The sequence below is a fragment of the Chiloscyllium plagiosum genome, chromosome 25, assembly GCF_004010195.1.
Source record: "Chiloscyllium plagiosum isolate BGI_BamShark_2017 chromosome 25, ASM401019v2, whole genome shotgun sequence".
Lineage (NCBI taxonomy): Eukaryota > Metazoa > Chordata > Chondrichthyes > Orectolobiformes > Hemiscylliidae > Chiloscyllium > Chiloscyllium plagiosum.
This window is the reverse complement of record NC_057734.1, coordinates 40,515,163-40,519,942: the sequence shown is the minus strand read 5'-3', so window position 1 is coordinate 40,519,942 and position 4,780 is coordinate 40,515,163. Positions and strand designations below refer to the sequence as shown.

Sequence of the window (4,780 nt, the reverse complement as noted above, 5' to 3'; positions counted from 1 at the left end):
GAGGCATAGATAGAGTCGATAGCCAGATACTATTTCCCAGGGCAGAAATGAGGGGTCATAGTTTTAAGCTGGTTGGAAGAAAGTATAGAGGGGATGTCAGAGGCGGGTTCTTTACACAGAGAGTTGTGAGAGCATGGAATGCGTTGCCAGCAGCAGTTGTGGAAGCAAGGTCATTGGGGACACTTAAGAGACTACTGGACATGCATATGGTCACAGAAATTTGAGGGTGCGTAGATGAGGATCAGTGGTCAGCACAACATTGTGGGCTGAAGGGCCTGTTCTGTGCTGTACTGTTCTATGTTCTAAGCCATTTCATTCAGATGAGTCTAAATTTGCTCCTTTTTCTCTTATGTTAGTTTAAATTGTTGCGGACATTCCTGAGCAAACAGATTTTTAAAAAGCTGTGCCTTTACTAGAGAGCCTGATGGTTACATAAAAACTAGGAATAGGCCATTCAGCTCTTTGAGCCTGCTCTGCCATTCAGTACGATCACGGTTGATCCTCCATCTCAACACCATGTTACATCATTCTCTCCATTTCATTTGATGCCTTTAATATCTAAAATTAAATTATGCTCTTTCTTGAATATATTCAGTGACCCAGTGTCACCAGCCTTTGTGGTTATCAACTCCATGTGTTGACCACATTCTGAGTGAAGAAATGTTTCCTCATCTCAATCCTAAATGACTGACCCTGTATCTTGAGACCATGACACTAATTCCAGGAGAAACATCCTCCCTGCATCTTGTTTGCCTAGCCCAGTTAGAATTTTGTTTGTTTTAATTCTTCTAAATTCTTCTGAATTTTAGCAGAGCCAATCAAACATATCTCTTCTCATACTACAATGCTGCCATCACTAGTATCAGCTTAGCGAACCTCCTTAGCACTCCGTCCAAGGCAAGGATAACTCTCTTAGGTAGGGAGACCCAAAACAACATACAATACTCCAGGTGCATGTCACACCAAGGCCCTGTATAATTGTAGTAAAACCATAAGAGATTTGGCCCATCAAGTCTGTTCCAAAATTTGATCATGGTCGATATGGTTCTCAATCCCTGCCTTCTCCCCATTACCCTTGATCCCCAACTAATCAAGAACCTACCTTATCTCTGTCTTAAATATGCTCAATGACTTAGCCTCCACAGCACTTTGCAGCATTGAGTTCCAAAGATTCATCACCCTATGGATGAAGAGATTTCTCTTCATCTCAGTTCTAAACTGAGGTTACTCTCTTGGGTTCCAGTCACTCCTAGTAGGGAAACATCTTCTACACGTCGATTCTATCCAGGGGTCTCAGTAAGTTTCAATGAGATCTCCCCTCATCTTTCTAAACTCCATCGAGTACAGGCCCAGAGTCCTCAATATGACAAGCTCTTCATCCCTGGGATTCTTGTAAACTTCCTCTGGACACCCCTTCCAAAGCCAGCACATTCTTCCTTAGATACAGGGCTCAAAACTGCTGACAATATTCTAAACGTAGTCTGACCAGAGAGTTATACAGGGACAAAGTGAGGACTAGAGATGCTGGAGATCAGAGTCAAAGAGTGTGGTTCTGGAAAAGCACAGTCGGTCAGGTAGCATCCGAGGAGAAGGAGGATTGATGTTTTAAGCATAAACTCTTCATCAGGACGAACTCATCCTGATGAAGTTCTTATGTTTGAAACATTGATTCTCCTGCTCCTCAGATGCTGCCTGACCGGCTGTGCTTTCCCAGCACCACACTCTTCGACTCATAGCCTCATACAGCCCTAGCAATACATCTCTCCTCATGTATTCTAGCCCTCTTGAAATGAATGTTAACATTGCGTTTGCCTTCCCAACTGCCAACTGAACATGCAAGTTAAACTTAGGAGAATCTTGAACTAGAACTCCTAAGTCCCTTTACGCTTCAGATTTCTGAAACATTTCCCCATATAGAAAATAGTCTATGCTTCTACTCTTGCTACCAAAGCGCCTTAACCTCAGACTTTCTCACATTGTATTCCATCTGCAATTTCAGTGACCGTTCTCCTCGCCTATTCAAGTCCTTCTGCAGATATTCTGCTTCTTCAACACTACTCTGTCCCTCCAACTATCTTGGTGTGAACCACAAAATTGGCAACAATGCACCTTTGTCCAGATCATTAACGTATAGCATAAATAGTTGTGGTCCCAATACTGACCCCTGTGAAACTCCACTCAACACCCATTGCCATCCTGAAAAAAAACCTTTATCCATACTCTCTGTATTTTTCCAGTCAGCCAATCCTCTATCCATATCAATACCTTGTCCCTAACACCATTGGCTTTTACTTTATTTAGCAGTCTTGTATGTAGCACCTTGTCAAAGGCCTTCTGGAATCCAAATAGATGATGTCCACTGGCTCTCCTTTGTTTAATTTGCTCATTCTCTCCTCAAAGAATTCTAAGATTTGTCAGGCATGACTTTCCCCTAACAAAGCTGTGCTAGCTCAACCCTATTTTTGCCTTGCACTTCCACACCCTTATTAATGCACTCTAACCTCTTACAAACTACCAATTTTAGGCTATGCGGCCTATAATTTCCTGTCTTCTGCCTCCTTCCTTTCTTAAACAGGGGTGTAACAATAGTCATTTTCCAGTTCTCTGGAACCCTCCTTGACTCTAGTGATTCCTGAAAGATCACCACCAATGCGTCCACAATCTCTTCAGATAGCTTCTCCAGAAATCTGGGGTGTAGTTCATCTGGTCTGGGTGATTTATCCACCTTCAGACCTTTCAGCTTTTCCAGCACCATCTCCTTAATGATGGCAACTGCACTCACTTCTGTCCCTAAATTCTCTAGAATGTATTACTAGTATACCGACTTTTGAACTCAAATCCTCTTGCAATGTACGCCAGAATAACATTTGCCTTCTTATCTGCTTGCTAGCCTACCTGTTTGCTTTCATTGACTGGTGTACAAGGACAACCAGATGCCTTTGTAAATCCAAATTTCAGAATATATCACCATTTAAATAATACTTTGTCTTTCTTTTCACACCGAGGTGTATTGCAACTCCTTTTTATGCGATTTAGTAACTGCTTTCTGGTATCAGGAGCAGCATTCTGGGAAAATGATGCAATATTTACAGAAAATTCAGGACAAATTTGAAAAAAAAGCATTGAAAGATAAAGAAATTGCTTAAAAGAAATATCAACAGATAGAATACTGGGTCTGAATAAAAAATGTGAGATGGTATTTTGCAGAGTTATGCATTCATATGTTTCTAATTCTAAATACTGAGTAAAGCCAAATTCTGCTTCTCATTATATAAGAAATGAAACTTTGGTTTTGGTGCCCTAAAAGAATATTGCATAATTTCTTTTAGAGATCATCAGAGCCCTCCAGCTCATTTTCATAGAGGAACAATTCTCATGCAAATAGTTTATTTAATAGAGGAACAATTCCCGTGCAAACAGTTTATCTTAGAATCGACCATAAATTCAGAAATAAATGTTATTTCACTGCACAAAATGTCAGTTTAATCAACAAAAAAAAGCCTCTACTGATTCTCATCCAAACTCTTCGACCCCGTGCAACTAAGAAAGTTAATTTCTGAAGATCGAAGCAGGAAAAATACTTTCATATCTGCGGAGTACGTTTCGCTCCCTATGCTGCTGGAGTTATTGGGTGCACCCCACTGGAAGGTCAGGTGGAATTGGATACAAGTTGTGGGGGTTTCCTTCGTTAGCTGATGATTCATTGCTCAGCAGCGCCATCGAGGAGGCAGTGGCTGCTGCTGGTACTGTACCAACGACACAACAGGAGAGTGAGTGGCGCCGGGTTCCTTGATCAAGCTCAAGTGCCTCAAAGGAGCATTACCCGCCTTCCACCGTGCCCCACAAGTCCTCAGGCATCACTTACAGTTGACCCTCTCCCCACCGTCAGATGAAAATGATTAATTGCCCACGGGTGCTCCTGTTTCCTCCCACAATCCAAAGATGTACAGGTTAGGTGGATTGGCTATAGGTGGGTTAGCCATGGAAAATGCAAGGATACAGAGAGTGGGACTGAGTGGGATGCTCTTTGGAGAGTCGATGTGAACTCGATGGGCTGAAGGGACTGCTTACACACTGTCATATTTCTATGATTCATAAGGGCTTCAATTAGTGATGGGACATCCATGGATCCAATAGTCTCTCAGCAATGAGTGACTATGTTCCCCCATTCCCTTTTCCTCCTGTGCAGACCTCCGAGGTCTGTAGTAGCAGCTACTTTTCAAACCAACATTCAAAGTTAGGATCGGCTGCATTGTATCAAAGGATAGAAGGTTAACACTCCCCTTGATAAGGATAGAAGGGGTCCTAGTGGCCTTACAACACACAAGTGATTGCCATCTACTTAGTGGTATCTAGATATGATTTTAGGGGAGCTCTCTTATGGCACAGTGATATTGCCCCTACTCCTCGATCGGGTGGACCAGGTTCAAATCCCACCTGCTCCACAGGTGTGTCATAACTGATTAGGAAAATAGGTTAAAAAAAATGTTAGCATGAGGATCACATGTTCAGATGCTCAGAACAGAGCCAGCTGTGCAGTTAACACGTACTTACAAAGACTAAAGCTCAGAGGGAACATTGCTAGATGGTTTCAGAAGGAAGGAGCACTTGTTCAGTGATTGCATTCTGCCTCTATGTCAAATGAGCCAAAGGCAACCTAGAATAGACCAGAGCCCTGAAAGACCTGAACCTCCAGGGGATAACCACCAAGGTCACCACAGAAGGCAGGGCAGTCAGCAACTCAACGCCACCTCAGCTGGATGTCAGGGATTGCAGCAAA

General features: G+C 42.6%; 1 pseudogene; it reads left to right on the top strand.

Annotated features, from left to right (window-relative positions):
- Window positions 1–4,249: 4,249 nt before the first annotated feature.
- Window positions 4,250–4,366, top strand: LOC122562908 (annotated as a pseudogene).
- Window positions 4,367–4,780: the final 414 nt, after the last annotated feature.